This window comes from Chiloscyllium plagiosum, chromosome 7, assembly GCF_004010195.1.
Source record: "Chiloscyllium plagiosum isolate BGI_BamShark_2017 chromosome 7, ASM401019v2, whole genome shotgun sequence".
Taxonomy (NCBI): domain Eukaryota; kingdom Metazoa; phylum Chordata; class Chondrichthyes; order Orectolobiformes; family Hemiscylliidae; genus Chiloscyllium; species Chiloscyllium plagiosum.
In genome coordinates, this window is record NC_057716.1 from 87,746,942 (window position 1) to 87,766,915 (window position 19,974).

General features: G+C 39.3%; 1 pseudogene; it reads right to left on the minus strand.

The window, feature by feature from the left end:
• Window positions 1–6,313: 6,313 nt before the first annotated feature.
• LOC122551937 lies at window positions 6,314–12,259 on the minus strand (annotated as a pseudogene).
• Between the last annotated feature and the right edge of the window lie 7,715 nt (window positions 12,260–19,974).

Here is a 19,974-nt window from a genome sequence, read left to right on the forward strand (position 1 = left end):
GATGGCTCCAGTTTTTCTTAATCTGCAAGTTTTGAGAACATTTCCTTCCTCACCTCCCAAAGAAAGGGAAAATGCTGGTGAAGGAAAGCAATGATCTAACTATTTCTCTCCTGTATTTCTAGCTACCATAATCTTGCAGAAAACATCACTGTAAATTCCAATTAGGGTTAAAGAGAAAGATATCTAGACCTCAATATAGTAGGTAGGACTTTTTGCACTTTTTTTATCAAACAAGTATTGGGGATCCACTGAGCAAATATATTATAGATAGGTCATGTAACTTCTTTATTATGTTACATATCAACTAAAGGCAGAAAGTTTCCGATGCCTTTATAAAATTGTTATTTTTATCTGAAACAAATGTCCCATATGAATTAGCAGAAGTACACGTTCACTCCATTGTTAGTAAATTTTCAAATGACTGAGAGACTGAAATAAACCAAATTTATTAAAGGTTTCATCATGACCAAACAAAACTACCAATTGTCTACAGAGAATGTAAAACATTTAATAGGAGTTGAGTTAGCATAATTTTGGATTTACAGATTCTTGCTTTTATCAGAAGAGGTCAGGTTTTGTTTTAAGAGCCTAATCACTGTTCATGACCTAGAAATTAGGTTGTCCATTTCTTGGTTCTATTTGCAGTGCTTCAAAATGACATTTGGGACGAACGTGCAACTTCCAATCAGAAGTCTGCTGTCCACCATGCTGGATAATAGTCAATAAAAAGCATCCTTTATCTACGTTTAAAGCTTTATGCTTAGCACTTCATTTTCCATCTGGGGACATTGCAACCTTCCAGACTCAATATCGAGTTCAATAACTTTAGGACTTGAGCTCGCCTATGTCCTCACCCCAATCCCCCACACACCAAGCCTTGTTAACACATAGCCTGCTATTACACACAATCTGTTGTTAGCTACCACAGTCTCCATTAATAGCTATTTACCCTCATAGCCAGATCATTATCCACTCTTTTGTCTGTCCAACTGTTCTTCTCTCTCTGGGCTCTATCCCCACTTATCATTCACTCTTTACCCCTACCCCTACCCTATCTTCTGCTTATAAACCAACATTTTCCTAGCTACCATCACTTCTGAGGAAGGGTCACTCAATCCAAAACTCTGATTTCTCTCCAGAGATGCTGGCATACCTGCTGACCGTTTCCAGCAATTTCTATTTTTGTTTCTGATTATGCTTTATACATTTGATAGTAGGAGGCTCTAAGATTAGTTTGCTTTGTATTTAGGGAAAGCAACCTTAGAGATAACTTGCAGCAAAGACGGTCACTTACAATACTTTTCTGATGACTCCCCTTTCAATCGCTGTTTTGTAGTTCTCTATTCATCACTCTTGTCCCCCTCTCCAGACCCCTGATAATTGAGCAATCCCGATGTTCTGTTTCAAAGCCTTCCTCCCCCTCACCATCCCGACTTCGCTCAAGCCGAATACTGGGTACTCCCGAATTTCATTCATCACGGTACATTTAAGTGCACATTTCATTGAAAATATTCAAAATCCATTGGAGCTGACATGATAATTCATGCAATGTCATCACCCACTGCCTAAATTAGTGCATTTAATGGATTTACTCAGAATTAAGATCAATTAAAGGTGAGGGCATTGTCCTTTCACTGAAAATTAAATAACATGTATCGATTATAAAAAATGTCAGACGACTAAAACAATTACATTGCTTACAACTGAATCTTACCTAGTTCATGAATGATACATGGACGCTGATGTAATAAACTCAAAAACACCAATGTTCCCAATGTTAAATATTGTCAAGTATTATATGCATGATTCATATCATCACACTGTGTGCCAGTTAATAAAATGTCACTGTACTCTGAGTCACCTTCTCCATTTCACAAATGTGGTGTTTCTCTCCCTTCCTTCAGATAATGGAACTCGTTCATTCTCCCCCCTCTGACATTAACATTTGTGTGGTTATTCTGGTAAATGGTCTTCCATTATATGTTATGCCTTTGTGTTATGAAATGCTGAGCAAGTTATTCTGTTATCCAGTAAATTGCTTCAAGAAGGCGGCTCTCATCATTGTCTCAGGACAAGAAGTGAGGTCTTGGCAATGATACCCACATCCCGAGAGAAAAAAGGAATGAAGTCAACATTGGTCTATGTACTATTACGACAGAAAATCAATAATTTAATTACCAAGTATACATAAAATGTCAGAGGGGCATAAATACATACAACATGGATAGTTCATTTTTCAGCTTTTTTATGAGCTGAAATAATGTTATTCTCTCTGCAACATATATGTGTGTGATGTTCCTAGATCTCAACATCACTTTTATGCTTTGTCATCTGAACTCTCTCCAGGCTGTCTGCTAACCCTGTACCAGATTGCATCAATTGCTCAGTATGAGAATAATTTGGATGTGCCGGTGTTGGTCAGGGGTATACACAGTTAAAAATCACACAGCACCACGTTATAGTCCAACAGGTTTATTTGGAAGCATTAACTTTTGGAATGCTGTTCCTTCATCAGGTGAAAATGATTAGTGATTCATCTTTCATGTTTAGCTTAGATCAAGTGAGAACTCCACATCACAACACTGATCTTATTTAATGCATTCCATAGCAATTCCAAAAGTTTAAAGCCATTCAACATCTTGAACTATCAATTAATTTTGTGGTCTGATTGACCATACTGATGTTGTGTGCCTTATAGCCATTTATTGTCCCTAAAAGTCTCATGTGGTTCCTAAAAAGCTTTGTTGACGTTTTTTACGTCTTTTCTTTGGAAGTTAATAAATTAACATGATCTCACTTTGAAAATGATTACTGTTTGAATAGTTGCAGTATCATCGCTTACTTTTGATAATACCTTTTTCATCCAAAGTCTAATTATTTTGAGTCACTTCCACTTCAATGGGGTTCTTCATTCATCAAATAAAGTAGTTATTCATCAAAAAATGATAATGTATTCCCTCCAAGTGCTCATAATGGAGCAGAAAACAATTGGAAAGAGGACTAGAAAGAATCTGGCATCCCACAGTTGCTCAGATCAATGCTTTTTTTTAGCAAAGAAAAGCTGGGATTGAATTTAATGAAGCTCACAGGTTTAACACGAAGGCATTTTGGGCATATGGCCCATTCAAATAAGTTTAGCTTTAATTTTAGAAGCATACATTTGTATAACTTATTTTTGTGCCACAGTGTTACAAGTTTGAGACCCTTCGTGATAAATGGAGGATTCACAAATGAATATGTAGTTCACAAAAAAAACTGCATTTATGCAGTGCCTTTTATGATGTCCCAAAATGTTTGTTATGTCTTCTGGTTGGATAAAGAGTAGAGCTGGAAAAAGTACAGCAAGTCAAGTAACATCAGAGAAGTAGGGGAGTTGACCTTACAGGTCAAAACCTTTCAACAAAACTGGGGGAGGGGAAGGTGGCTGCGAAATAAATAAAGGGAGTGGATGGGACTGGAGGAAAGGTGGGTGGGATGGCAATAGGTGGATACAGGTAGAAGGTGACTGTGATTGTTCAGTGGGAAGAGGATGTGGATATGTGGGAAAGAAGATGGACAGGTAGGGTCAGGTTAAGGGGGAGGGATGGAGAGAAAGGGCTGGGCCTGGGATGAAGTGGAGGTTGGGGAGATGTGAAAGCTGATGAATTCAATGTTAAGGCATTATGGTTGTAAGCTCCCAAGGTGGAAGATAAGGTGTTCTTCCTCCACTTTGGGTGAGGCCTTGCATTGACAGTAGAGGAGGCCCAGGACAGACATGTTGTTGAGGGAGTGGGAGTGGGAGGGGAAGTTGAAATGGCTGGCAACTGGAAAGTGGGGTTTATTGGAGCATATGGACCATAAATTTCCCTGAACTGATTCCCGAGTTTGGACTTGGTCTCCCTGATATAGAAGAGACCACATCAGGAGCAATGGATGCAATAAATCAGGTTAGAGGAAATGCACGTGAATTTCTGCCAGATTTGGAATGATTCTTTGGGGCCTTGGTTGGAGGTGATGAGGGAGAGGTGGGGGCAGGTTTTGCACCTCCTGTGACCACAGGGGAAGGTTCCAGATGTGGAGGAGGGGTTGATGGGGAGTGAAGACCTAACAAGGGAGTTGCAGAGGGATCGGGTCCCAGCAAAAAGCGTATGGGGTAGGGAGGGAAATATTATTTTGGTGGTGGGGTCAGACCGCAGATGGCAGAAGTGGTGGTGGATAATAGGTTGGACTTGGAGATTAGTGGGGTGGAAGGGGACTCGATCCTTGTTGTGGTTGGGAAGATTTTGGTTGAGGGCAGAGGTGCGGGAAATGGAGGAGATGTGGTAGAGCGTTTTTTGTAGCATTGTTTGCAGCTAAACACAGCGTCGTGTATATACAAGGTTTTTGCTTAAAAAAAAACAGCTTTTTATTGTATTTTTGTTTGAAATATTTTTGATAAGCCCCAGTTTTAGTCATGATTTTAAGGCCATCTTGTCCCACAATTTTTTTATTGATTTTGTTTGGACCTGCAGAAAAATGGTAATTTATTGTATTTTTTTTATTTACAATGAATAGGAATGAGAATTGCATCTTTGATGAATGTTTGTTTTCTCCCCATACAACCATGCCACATACACACTCATGCTCTCTCTTTCTATTTCTCTCTCTCCAGAAGCTATTGCCTGTGTGTGTGCAGGTATTGGTACACAAACAGGAACTGCATTCTAAATGCACATTTTTCATGTGTGCTCCTGAACTGAGTGCTGACAGATCATTTAACTGTTGCAATCACCACAGGTAAGGCCAATCTTGTTACCACCCACAATTTACAGCAAGGGAGGACAGGACTTCAGTGAGTAGCATTTGTACAATTCTAAGATAACGCAGGACAAATGTGGAATCAAATCCGGAGTCTTGCTTAGTCTTCTGGCTCAGTTCCAAACCACACGTATCACTTGAACACTGAGTCAGACAGGGTTGTGCTATCTGTGTGCTTTTAAAAAATATTATATTCAATTCATACAAATTTCGACAGGGATCCTCTGTGGGCTTTATATGCTATTGAAGTTATGGTGGTGGTGGATTGTATGACTGAAAAATAATTGGATGGAATGAGATTTGGCAGTATCTAGACTGTAGCTGCCTGTGGGAGGAGGTGAGCTGTCTTTGTCCTGAAGTGATCTCCCATTCAGCACTCTACCACTCTGCACATCTACATTGCTATTTGATGCTGTGTGGCATTCCTTGTAAATGAACACAAACGCTTCATGGAACAATGAAAAGAAAGAATAATTACTCATCACCTCAGATGAACTTATGTTTCAAACCAATGTACAGCAGTCAGCAAAGATAGGCAAAAAAATGACAGTAGCAAAATTAATTTTTAGGTTCAACATTTATAGTGGCATCAGAAAAGGAGTGAGGCACCTTGCTTAGATCATGGCTAATCCACACCTCAAGGATATTTTCCCACAGCTGCTCCATATCCCTTGATACCTTTGCTGAACAAAAATCTATCAATTTCAGTCTTAAAAATTCCCAATTTTGCAAACATCCATATCTGGGCAGAGTTCCAGTTTTGTACTGCCTTCACCGTGAAAATGTATGCATTGACGGCTCCTAAGTCGTCTTTTCTTTAGTTAAAGTTTCTGCAGCAGAGAAGGAGTCTGATTATCAAATCCCCATAAGGAGTCGGAAACCTGATTGCAGTGCATCACTGGGCAGAGGTTTGGTAGGTTTGCAAATACAATTGGAGGAATTCTTTTTCCAGCTCCCTTGCCATAGGAAGGGAGGTGGGGGTTGAGGTTGGTGAGTGGGGTTGGGTGGACACTGGCAAAGGACCAGAATGCTGCAATGGAATGGCTCCCAGCAGTGGAATGACAACAGATCAGGTGCCAGTTAAATAATGGTGGGCAATAAATTTGAATGATTGGTCAGTGGAGGTGTCTTTCTCCCGCATTTTAAAGGTGGTAGAGGAAGTCCACCAGCTTGCAGCTATGTTGGGGTGAGGGTTAGCAACTGGTGGCGATTCCATGTCAGAATCAGGGGTTGGGGTGGGAGTGTTGTTGAACCATTGTTCTCCAGAGCTTGGCCCACTTTAAAACCATAAAACATAGGACTTGAAATAGTTCATTTGGCCAATTGAATCTGGTTCATTGTTCAATGAGATCATTACTGCTCTGATAGTCCTCAACTCCTGTCTTGATTTACTCGTTGGTTATAAGTCTGCCTCAAACTTAATATTCTCAATTTCTTTTCAATTTATTCACTGGTTACTAACTGAAAGAAAAATGAATGGGCTGCAGATGCTGGAAATCTGAATCAATGAACAGAAAATGCTGGAGAAACTCAGCAGCTATCTGAAAGAGTCGGGCATCAGAAAGGCTGAATGATATTTGCTGAATTGTGGAATAACTGCGGCCTTTTGATTCACACAGATGCCACCCAGGAACTTAACGAATGTTCAACTTTATCACTGTTGCTGCTTGTTAAATAAGCACAGCAGAATTCAACACCAACCCCATGTCATTTCTCTTAAGAGCAAACTCGTCTCTCTGGGCCTGGGAAACTATATGTGAAACACCTAGCTACATATGGAACTCCACGGGTGTACGTCTGTCAGAGAAAGTTGAGGATTTCTACTAGAGATCCTGTTTCCTTATCAGCCACGCTAAGGGGAAATGAGCATAGACTGATCTCATCTTATAATTAAACCCTAACATGACAACATTGATCATGTTCTGTACTTGACTGCAGATGGTCCACACCATGCCCTGTTTTTTACTGTTACTGCAGTATTTGTCCATGCGAAGCTTCTTTATCTTAGTGACAGCAAGGCTGGATTCTAGGTTAGTGTGATTAAATTCCCTGTGCAGTATTCCTTGTGGCTCCTTTGCAATGACTGCATGGTCCTTCAAAGTCACATCAGCGTTGTCAGGAATTTCAGCAATTTGATTGCTGAGAATAGCCTCGTGTGGTCTTATATAGTACTCACCTTTCTGAAAGTACCTCAAAACAGAGTAGCCTCATGTTCTCCTTGATGCTTCAGCTATCTTGTCTTTGCTGAGGCTCCAGTTCTGCTAGTGTCTTGATCAGCTGACAGTATGGAAGGTTGCCTTTCATCTTTAATTAGACATCTCTCTCACTTACCAGCTCTCATTTATCTCCTCAGACAGGATTGTTGGGGGCTTGTTCTCCTTTTCAGCCCAGCTTGCTGGCCACTCAAAAACCACCCTGATAAAAGCATCCTCACCATTGTGGCAAAATCTCACTTAATGTTGCTATACAACAACAACAACACATATTTAGCTAGCATCTCTACTATAATAAGTTGTCCCAACAGTGCTTCACAGTGCTTTATAAAATTAACTGAGATAGTGAGTCTCAAGGAGGAGACATTAGATCAACAGTTTGTCAATGAGGCAGATTTTGTGAAATGTCTGAAAGGAGTAAATTGAAGTAGAGAGGTGGGGAGGTATAGGGCAAGCATTCCAGAGCCTGGGCTGAGGTTACTGAAGGGAATCAATGGAGTAATTACCATGTGAATGAACTGGGTGAACATTAAAGGAGTGCTGTTATCTTATAGGGCTATGAGATTGTGTGAGGCTAATGTACAGCATGTACTATTCAAGGACTCACTGAACTGCCCGCCAACTATAGCTTATTTTCTGCACTTTCCATTATTTTCCAATGTTCTCTCTTCTTCCATCAACTTAATGAGGCTTATTAACTTGCATTGTTTCATGGAATGAAAGATTTAACTTAGCTACACTTAACAGTTATTGTTTAAGCTGGAAAATTGGGATTCATTCCTGGAGTCTATAATGTGTCTAATATGTTCATAACTCGCCCATTAATCATTGATGGAAGTTGGCTCACTCATTACCTAGTTGCATTAATGCATGCAGTATAATGTGAAATCATTATGAATATTACAAAATGTTACATACAGACATAATGCTTAGCATTAGCTATGATTTAACTAGGCAGAAAATGATGCTCAGCAGGGTTTTATTGAAACGTCTTTGGTGTGAATAAGGCATTGAGAGCTAAACATCAATTTCCCACCGCCATCAGTGTACTGTTGCTGCAGTGTGTACTATGCAGCAACTCTCTTAAGTTCCTTCAGCAGCATTTCAACATCCGTGACCTCCACCATTTCGAAGAACAAATGTCTAAGTTCTTTCTGCCAAAGTAAAATTGAGGTCTGGTCAGTTATCAAACCCTCCTGGTGTCTCAAATGCGTGTAAATACAATTTTGTGTGTAAATATAGTCTTGTATGTGTAAGAGTTGTCTTTGGTTTGTTGGAAAGAGTCAAACTCTAATGTTTTTATTTCCTTGATATGCTACTGTAGAGAATTGAACTGCGTTTGTGACTACGTATATACATAAATATCTTTTTTTATGAATAAAGTATATTTTTGAAGTAAAACCAACAAAGTAGGAGCATTTAACACATTGCAACCTTTCTGTAAATATACTGTCAAACAATCCAGTAGCTTGACACTTGTCAGTAGTATTTTCTATTTGTGAATTTTGAGAAGATTTGTAGCTCAGGTTGAGGTTCTGGATATAGGTTAGCTCGCTGAGCTAGAAGGTTTGTTTTCAGATGTTTCATCACCCTACTAGGTAACATCTTCAAGTAGCCTCAAAATGAAGCACTGGTGGTATATCCCATTTTCTATTTATGTTATTGGGTTTCCTTGGGTTTGTGATGTCATTTCCTGTGGTGATGTCATTTCCTATTCTTTTTCTCAGGGGCTGATAAATGGGATCCAAGTCAACGTATTTGTTGATAAATTCAGGTTGGAATGCCAAGCTTCTAGGAATTCTCGTGTGTGTCTCTGTTTGGCTTGTCCTAGGATGGATGTGCTGTCCCAGCTGAACTGAGGTCCTTCCTCATCCATATGTAAGGATACTAGTGAGAGTGCGTCATGTCTTTTGTGGCTAGTTGATGTTCATTTATCCTGGTGGCTAGTTTTCTTTTCCTCACATTAGGAAATGGCGTCACCACAGGACATGACATCACCAACCCAAGGAAACCCAAACATATAAATAGAAAGCAGGCTACACCAAAAGTGCTTCATCCGAGACTCACTGAAGTTGTTACCTAGTGTGGTGCTGAAACATCTGAAATCAAACCTTCCAGTAGAGTGAGCAAGATGTAGACCCAACTGTCCCAAGCACATTATCATTTGGCTACCACCATGGGGAGGTTTAAATAAACTTACAAGTCTAGGGGTGGATGGGGAAGGACTGAGCAGTGCAATGGAATTGACTAGATTGCTCTGCAGGGAGGCCACATAGTTTTCTTGTGTTGAATGACCTCCTTCCCTGCTGAAAATTATTCTATGATTTATGACTCTCAGCTATAGTGGCTTAATGGTTTTGTATGAATTTGCTGATCGTTTAAGTGCTACTGATGGTTTCAAACTAGAATGACCTCAGTGAGACTGTGTGACCAGAGACACGTTCTCTAATGTGTTAGTGTGTGAACAAATTGCTTTGACAATTTACAACATAATAAGTAGAGCAACAGTTTTTCGACATTATTGCTTTACTCTTCTGAAAACAGCCATGGATAAACAATTTAGAGCAATAGAATTCAGATCAGGCTTGCAAATGAACTGAAAGTAGGGGGATGGGCTCTAAATTTTGACGATTGTACTTCATGAATTCATTGCCTTTTTTGAGACGCTTACAAATCTCTGAACTCCATCTATTTTAGTTTCATAACTGTCAGTCTGGAGTCATGAAATTAAAATGGTTGGGGTTAATAGATTTTGTAAGCATCTCAAAAGAGGCAATTAATTCATGAAGTCCAATAGTCTAGTGCCTTGAAATTAAAAATAAGAATCATAGACACTTACTCCATATTATGCCAATTCAAAACTCTGATAATTATTGATTTTTAACTTCTAGTTTTTATACTTTGTACATCAAGAATTATGTTAACCACAACTGGAGCTGTCAGTCTGGTGCCATACTATGAGTAGGTTCATTGTCAGAAATTGTATCTTTCAGAAAGGATGTGAAAATGAGTTCTCTAGCTGTGCTCTCATGTGGACATAAACAGCACATGGCAATATTTCAATTAAGAGGAATGGATTGAGCTCCATGGTGCTTGACCATTATTGATCCTTCAACCAATGTCTAAAAGCAGAGAGTTTGGTCAATGCTGTTGGTGGGAACTTGCTGTGTACACATTGGCTTTTGTGTTTCATACATGACACCAATTTAGAAGTACTTCTCATGCATTTCATATAGAATTTAGCAGCTTCCCGAATTTGTGAAAAAAATGCTATAAATTCAATGCTTTGCTCTGAATCTCACAGTGTTTTATTGCCAAGTGGCAGTTGCATCGAGTTTTTTTAGACAATAATTCACTGCAAGGGCTACTGAGATTTTTCACCATATTTTACCTAACCTACCTATATGGTGTCCCTCTTGTCAGATTCTAACCGATAAACCACGTTCCATTTCTGGACCTACTCACTGCTCACAAGTCATCATCCCTGGAGCACACCCCTTATTTAAAAAACTGTTGTGCAGTCTGAAGCTGCCCTCCTCAGTAATGGACAAAATGTCTGAGGATGTCAGAGAAGGAGAAGATGGCACCACAGTTCACCAGCAGGATCTGGAAGTCCTGTTTGAGGGTGTGGGATAGAAGTAGGATGTCCTCTTTCCTGAGACAGGGAACAATGGCTTTAGACCCTGGCGGCCTGTTCTGAGTGCGATATCCATAGTCTGGAAGAATAGCCAGCTTTACCACAAGAAGGTCAATGTGTCAATCTGCCCCACGAGTGTAAGTCCCACACTCCTTCTCTTTGCCCCGTGACATCACTGTATCTCTGGTACTATGAGGTTCATACAGTCACTATTGCCTGCAATATCTTCCATCACTCTCTCTTACTACTTCAATCTCCAATACCATTAACCTCTGCACTGCCTCCTCACTCCCTTGGAACACTACACGACCAAGATGTAGACCCAACTGTCCTAAGCACATAATCATCTGGCTACCACAATAGTCTGGTTTAAATAAACTTACAAGTCTAGGGGTGGATGGGGAAGGACTGAGCAGTGGAATGGAATTGACTAGATTGCTCTGCAGGGAGCCCACATAGTTTTCTTGTGTTGAATGACCTCCTTCTGTGCTGAAAATTATTCTATGATTTATGACTCTCAGCTATAGTGGCTTAATGGTTTTGTATGAATTTGCTGATCGTTTAAGTGCTACTGATGGTTTCAAACTAGATTGACCTCAGTGAGACTGTGTGACCAGAGACATGTTCTCTAATGTGTTAGTGTGTGAACAAATTGTTTTGACAATTTACAACATAATAAGTAGAGCAACAATTTTTCGACATTATTGCTTTACTCTTCTGAAAACAGCCATAAATAAACAATTTAGAACAACAGAATTGTCAGTCTGGAGTCATGAAATTAAAATGGTTGAAGTTAATAGACTTGTAAGCATCTCAAAACAGGCAATGAATTCATGAAGTCCAATAGTCAACATTTAGAGCCCATCTCCCTGCTTTCAGTCCATTTGCAAGCCTGATCTGAATTTCCAGTCTAGTGCCTTGAAATTAAAAGTAATGATCATGGACACTTACTCCATATTATACCAATTCAAACTCTGATAATTATTGATTTTTAGCTTGTAGTTTCTACACTTTGTACATCAAAATTTATGTTAGCCACAGTTGGAGTTGTCAGTCTGGTGCCATACTATGCATATGTTGCATTGTCAGAAATTGTATCTTTCAGAAGGGATGTGAAAATGAGGTCTCTTGATCAAAGATATTTCTGCATCAGTATTCAACATACTTTGCAGCAGATTCCTCTGTGCTGTTTGAGTGCAGGTGGCACCTCATTTGAAATGGAATATGCAGCCCTGCCAAGTTTTGCTCATGTTGAAAGAGATTTAACTATGTGACCTATTTTGGCATATTTCACTTTTGAAAAATAAACATAGTTCCATATGTTTAAAAGACTTTGTGATCTTCCTCAGTCAACTTGATCATAAATCTCACTCCTACAAGTTCACTGATCTTGACAGCTTTGGAAATATGCCATTAAGTTAACTTTCCTCATGGGTCCAACATTTCAACTCAGCAAGTCCCTCTGCTTGAGCTGATTGCAATCGCCCATCTAATGAGATGGAGACGCAGAAGTACAAAGCACCTATCAACATTTGCGTTACAAGTGTATCTTCTCATGTTCAATTTGCACAGAAAATAAACTTACTTTTGTGAAGTATTCAACAACATTTTTCATCACTGAGGAGTTATCCATGAATATTCAATACCTCTTAATTTATTGTCATTGATGCATAGAGTCTAAGTACCAAGATTTATATTGTGCCTTCATCACCCTCAGCAATTTTCAAGTTCTTTGTAACCACTGAAGAACATTATTAAAATATAGTTGCTAGTGTGTGAAATGTGACAGCCGAGTTCCACATAGCAATATCCCACAGACAACAATTGGCTTAATGGTCAGGTCATCAGTTTTTGGGTATTGCTTAGGAATACATATTGATCAAGGGAAAAACCAAAAGAACTGCAAATGCTGTAAATCAGAAACTAAAACAGAAGTTACTGGGAAAGCTCACCAGGTCTGGCAGCATCCGTGAAGAGAAATCCAAGTTAATGTTTTGGGTCTGGTAACCCTTCCTCAGAATTGAGTTCTGAGGAAAGGTCACTGGACCCGAAACATTAACTTTGATTTATATTCACAGATGCTGCCAGACCTGCTGAGCATTTCCAACAACTTCTGTCGTTGATCAAGGTACCCTGCTCTTCTACAAGTTATGCCACAAGGCCTTTGATGTCATCCTGAGATGATAGGTGGAGCTTGAATGTAATGTCTCACCTGAAAGACTGCTCTTCAGATATTGCAGTACTCCTAGGTATACTGGAGTATCAGGCTAAGTTTTGTGATCAAGGATTTCGAGATGGCACTAACCATGCCTAATTTGCCTGATTTCACTGTGAAGATAATGGTTCTCAACATTCACTGTTACTTATGTACAAATTGCACAGCTTTTTGTAAAAATTTGTTCTCAGCTGAGGACTAAGCTAACATTTATTGCTCATGCGTATTTGGACAAAATTAAGAGCCAACCACATTGTTCTGGGTCTGGAGTCCCATATGGCCCAAACCTGGTAAGGGAAGTAGTAAATCAGATGGGTATTGAATAACAATCAGGAATGATTCATGGTCAATAGTAGACTCTTAATTCCAATATTTTAAAGCATCAAATTCCACCACCTGGTATTTGGGATGCAAACACCAGGTCCCCAGCCCACTGCATTGATCTCTGGATTAATAGGTGAAAGGTGTGGTGCTGGAAAAGCACAGCAGATCTGGCAGCATCTGATGAGCAGGAGAGCTGACGTTTCGGGCATAAGTCCTTCATCAGGAATGCCCAAAGTGTTGACTGTCCTGCTCCTGGGATGCTGGTTACCTGCTGTGCTTTTCCAGCACCACACTTTTCAACTCTGATTCTTCAGCATCTGCATTCCTCACTTTCTCCTCGTCTCTGGATTAATAGCATAGCAATAAAACTACCAGACCATTGCCTCTGTTAGTAGCTTCCAGCAGTTGCACATAAGCAGTAAAACATCTAAGAACACTCAAACATCTGAGGTGCAACATTCCTCTGTTGGTTCACTGAAAACACTATCTCACTATTAAACTCACCATTCGCCCGTTGGACACTATGAAGTTTCTGGACTTATCTCAAAGCTAAAGAGTCAACTCACAAAAAAGAAAAGACCTTATGTACTGGATACAAGGGCTCATCAGATGGCATATTAAGTTTGAATTGCTGTCACACAACTTCCCAAGCGCAGAAGATGAGCTTTTAAAAGTGTGGAAGTGTATTTCTTAACTGATGTTGGAGATTTTTAAAGACGTGCTAATAAATCATTATTTGCAATTTGCTTTTGCCTCTACTCTAATCTTTTGATCAAATCTTTCTTTCCTCTCTTGATTTTGCTTTCTGGATCTGGTTCTATACCTTCTTTAATAGCACTTCCAAACCCATGAATTATACCATCCAGCAAGATGAGAAGAGCAGATACATGGCATCACCATCAGTTGTAAGTTTCCCTCCAAGGCACACAACATCCTGACTTGGAAATATAACCCACCCCTTCATTGTTACTGGGTCAAAATCCTGGAAGTCATCTCACCATCACCACCACCTTCTCAAGGCAAATAGGGGTGCGTAATAAATGCTGGCCCAGCCAGTATTGCCTACACCTTTTAGAATATTATTTTTTTGAAAAAATGAACTTCTAAATCAATTTCTGAAAAAAAAAATTCTAACTGATTTTTCTCGGTTCATACACATTCTTGGTCATTAATGATATTTCAGCATTCACCCTGGAGAGAAAGCTGAACTTTCTGGAACATGACTGTGAGGAACTTCCTGCTCAAAAGACCGCAGAACCTATGTGACTAAGTGCAAGTATGACAAGTGACAAGTATACATGTGGCCTCTTAATGCCCATTGACCTACTCACAAAGTACATTGACCTTTTCCAAGTGTTCCTCAGAAAGATAATGAAGATGACTTGTACGGAATTTGGATTATAGTGAGGACGGGTTTGACATTGTCAGCCTAACACTCTCATGCTGACCTATCTTTGTGCAATGGCACGGTCAGTTTAGGCCAGAGGTGGCGAGCCTTTTCATGTTGGAAGGCCGCATTATATTAGTTGCAATCTAATAAGGCCGCATCCAAGAAACTTCAATTATATAAATTTTGATACGGTTAGACTGTGTAACTATTCTCAAATTTCACTTCAAATGGAGAGCCATGTGCACTGTTACCATAAGTTGATAAAAACTGGCGTACTGGATACCCACAGGCTCTTGGCCAACCAGCCTTGAGCGGTAGTGGCGCCAGTCAGGCGGGGAAGATACCGTCCATTCTAGAGTCGCATTATAACTAAATCATGGGCATAGCAAGTGTCAAAATAGTCCTTATGACTTACCAATTTTTTAATTGTGGCGGTCAGTCTGTGAAGATTATTTCGTTGAATTTTCTTTTACTCTCTGGTATTTTAAATACATTCATTATAAGATTAAAATTAAAATAATGAAGGACGAAAAAAATTAATAAAAAATGTGGGTGGCACGGTGGCACAGTGGTTAGCACTGCTGCCTCACAGCGCCAGGGACCTGGATTCAATTCCCGCCTCAGGCGACTGACTGTGTGGAGTTTGCATGTTCTCCCCGTGTCTGCGTGGGTTTCCTCTGGGTGCTCCGGTTTCCTCCCACAGTCTAAAATGTGCAGGTTAGGTGAATTGGCCATGCTAAATTGCCCACAGTGTTAGGTGAAGGGGTAAATGTAGGGGTATGGGTAGGTTGCGCTTCAGTGGGTCGGTGTGGACTTGTTGGGTCGACGGGCCTGTTTCCACACTATAAGTAATCTAATCTACTCAATTTGAAGAAAAAAATAAAGATTTGTTCTGCAAAATTTGGATTCATTCAAAAAGCCACACACAATGGCCTAGAAGGCCACAGGTCCCCCACCCCTGGTTTAGGCAGTTGAAGTTACGGTGACTGGGTAATTGTCTCATTATGCATGCATTCTACAACATGGTGCTGACCACTGTTACTCTTTGCAAACAAACGTGAATGGATCCCGAAATCATTGCAGGTCCTTCAAAGAGGTGTGTAGCCATTGCTGCATGCTAATTTCTTGAAGTCACAACTGAAGCTGGGTGAAGGTAAGGGACAATGCAGAATGGGTATTCCAAACAGGGATGAACAATGCTGAGACAATTGTTATCCATCCCTTACTTCCCTACAGACTACTCAGCAGTCTGATTCATCTTCAAAGATTTTAAAGTGGTAGCATTTTCATGTCTTATTTCAGAGGTTTATGGATTCAAGTCCCAGTGTTCAGTGTTGAATATGTCCTCTAAGCTGATAGTGATAATATATTGAGGGAATAATATGTTGCCGAAAGATCAGTCTTTCATATAAGACATTAAGCTGAGAGTCTTTGTGCTTTCTCAGATAAATCTAAAAGGCTCCATGGCAGTAAGTGAAAAAGTACAGGATTCTCCTGAATCCCTGATCAATATTTATTCAGCCAGCAGCAATGAAAGTTTCTCAGGTTTCATTTAACTCATTGTTTCTTGAGGGACTTTTCTTTGTGCACAGGATAATTTATTTAAACATCGATTATGATGCTTCTTCCTCTTGGCCCACAGCTGAAAGCATGGGAATACTCACTTTCTTAACTCAACCTAAGAAATACTTGAAAGTGGGACCGAATTGCTGCTGGAGCCTGTGGAACTGGTGGAGTTATGTCTGCTGGAGCATAAGGAGTGGGGAATAAAATAATATTAATTGAATTTGATGGTACATATTAATTTTTATAGAAATATCCTAGTGGTAAGACTCTTTCTTGAAAACATTGTATGTCAAGTTGAATTTTCTAGGATATTGTCTCAGCAATAAACTGTCAAGTGAATCTTCTTAAACCACTCATTATAATCAGTGATGCTTATAACCTGCTCAGCCACATTTACGTCAGGGAATTGCTTACAAATTCCACTGCAGTGAAAGTTCCCTATTCGCTTCCTCCAGTGATATTATGTTGTTAATTTGACATTGCATTGGAAACGGCTGACATCTGTGCTTTATAAGTTTTCCTAATTTTTCCAACCTCACTCAAGGGAGTCAACTCCCTACTGATTTCTGCAACCATAAGGATTTCCTCTTTGAGGAGGCTGTCAGAGCTGGAGAGAATTATGACAGGAAGGACATCCGCTGTTCTGTTCCAACCTTATGTTTCTTTCCCTTTCTTTAAAACTATGCATATTTTTTTCCTTCTAACTGCAATTTGAGGATGCCTTTTATTCTACATATCAGGGTACATGACCATAAGACAGGCAGACAGTGAACTGTAAGACTCACATCAGCCCACATTGCTTTAGCCAATATTATTGTACAAGGTCCCACATTAATATAAATGCACTGATTGTCTACTTGCTTTTGCAGACTGGCTGGCTGGAGCAGTAGTCATCCTGATAAGGATTCACTGTCTTTATGTTGCCGTGTCTCCTTCAATACATTTTGACTGGACTTGAAGCCACAGCTCTAGCAGTGCTTTTTCAATGTCTCAAACAATATAAGTTTAAAAATTTTTAGCTTTTATTCAGACAAAGCTCACTCCAACATCCCATGACTGAATATTTTTTAAAAAATTATCACTTGATTTTATATCCAAATAAATAGTGCTATGACCCAAATACACCATAAAACGCTAATCATTTATTGATCATGTAATATCGACATCTCTAAAGCCAGCATGCACTGCTACTCACTAACATTAACTCAAACTGAAATATCTTTGCTACAATTGTGCTGTTGCTGTTGTACTCTGAATTTCTCATTATCTGTGGATGAAGTTAACCTGATCGTAGTACCACTTTTCTTTCTCACCTTTTTTCATAGCCACTTCAACTGGTTAAACACTCAATACATCACCCAACAAATGGAGACAGTCTTTAATTACTAAAGAGCCTGTCATAACTCCGGAATAACATAAAATGCTTTATATTCATATCAACAAAGGCAAAGGTAGGCTATTCAACTTGATCATGCTCCACCACTCATCAAGTTCATGATTGATCTGATTGTAACCTCAAGTCCCATATTCATACCTACCCTTGATAACTTTCACTCTCTTGTTTAACTTTAGCTTCTGTCTTCCTTTTCAGATATTTAAAGAAGTTGTTATTTAAAGTTGTTTGTCTTAATATTACTTGCAACTTTCTCCTCAAAGTTTATCTTCCCCCTCCATTATTAAAACTTTTTAATACTTACTCAATCTTCTGGCTTTTTGCACACTGCATGCTTTTATCTTTCAAGTTGATTCCATTCTTAACTTCCTTGGTTAACTATTATTGGCTTATCCCCTCCTAGAAACCCTCTTTCCCTTCCCTCCCCCTATGTTATTGTTGCACTGCCCTGGTGTAATTTGTTAATTTAAATTGTAAAAAGGGTGATTTGTTGGTGGTTTTACACAAAAAGACAGCACATTTGTTGATCTGAGCATCTGCTACTCATATCAACTGTCAGGAACACAGTGCATTGCATTAATCTTACATCCCAGTTTGAAAGTGGACAGCAACATTTTATATTTTAAAAACTAATTAAGGTAATCTTAGAAATTTATTCTGTCTTAAAATAAATTACATTCCAATCAAAAGAAATTAGTTCTGTTTTCTTGGTGGTTACTGCACAGATCTGTATATCTTGTTTGTACTCGCAGAAACAATGCTGCATAAGAATTCTCTGTTGTGCAAATGTACTGTCCAATTGATCTTCAATTAGTTTTCCAAATTTTTGCCACCAGGATATTGGAGATTTTTCTGGATGGACTAACACAGCAGATCAGGCAACATTTGAGGAGCAGGAGAATCAACGTTTCAGCATAAGCCCTTCATCAGGATACTCCTCAGATGCTGCCTGACTTGCTGTGCTTTTCCAGCACCACACTCTCAACTTTGATCTCCAGCATCTGCAGTCCTCACTTTCTCCTACTTTTCTGGATGGTCCCTGCTGCTACCATGGTGTGAGTTTGCCTCAAACTGGATGTTTTACCTGATATGGAAATGTTTAAAGTATCACCTGTAATGTAAGAAAATGAGGTAGGGATATCATGGTGCTGAAGAATTCAACAAATAATTCTAACAACTAACTGTGATATACAAACATTACTCACTGCAATCGCATAACTATTTGGTGAGGATGATCTATTATACAATAGAGTGATCTGAGGTAAAACACAGTATATCCTCAGGACACATGCAGTGATGATATCATGATTATGTCTTTTAAAGGGTACACTGTCTATAAGACATAACACAACAGTGGGAAAACTGGAAGAAGCACTACAGGATGTCAGGAGCTGACACTGGGAGGGTGGGGTGGGTTCTGCCAGGGGAAAATCTTGGGGGAGGAGAATTACAAGGAATAATTGGGATTGGGGAAACAACAATGTTTGGGGTTTGGTGGTCACAGTTGAGAAGATAGAGGATGAAATCACATATAAAACAGTATGGCATATAAAGGGGATTATTACTCTCTACCTTGCCTGAAGCTGCAACTTATAAAAGTAAACTCTAAAACTTTGTGATCTCTGGTTTAAAAATTTCCCACAATAAGCTCACAAGCTCCTTGATTTTTTTTTAAATGTCATAGCATCATTCTGCTGAATACTTTGATGTGATGCATTCTTTTTCAGTTTCCTTCATGCCAATCCCATGTCAGTTGAACATTTTGAAATGCTTTGAAGACAAATAATATTCACAACTGATGTGGTGCAGGCACACATTTCAGGTCAGTGATTTTAATTTATTGCTATCGAATTTCAAGTGGCAACTGAATGAGATGCTTCACAATGCAGGTCATCACAAATGAGTGTGAATGAACACTGTTGAGAACAGAATTACGTCAAATGTTTCCGGCAGGGATTACTTTACAAAAAAGTAAACGACAGAAATGTTATCCCTTATTGTGCCTGAACATGTCTCATAACTCCACACCACACATATACATTCCAACACACTTTTCACAGTGTTGCATTTTTTATATGGAACATTTGAATGATAAGCTTATCTTCTGGCATAGATATTTCTTTTCATTCTGCTGATGCGTAATATTGAGTATATGTGTATAACTGTTTCCCTTGATATTCGAAAAGTTCCCAAACCAATTTTGAGTTGGTTTTAGTCTGGAGATTCTTTGCCCCAAATTTGCCTTGGGCAAATCTTCCAGTATCCTTTACTTTTCATTGGTTCCAGCTTTCCAACCAGTGGACAATCTCCTGCTTATATTCTGCCTGGTAGCTAACAGAGAAACAACCTGTTTTCCCTCTGCTGATCAAAGCAGCTATAATCTGTTAAGATCATGCTAAACACGGATTATCAATATTTAATTTCCACCACTTGATTTTAAATATCAAAGACCTTAATTCA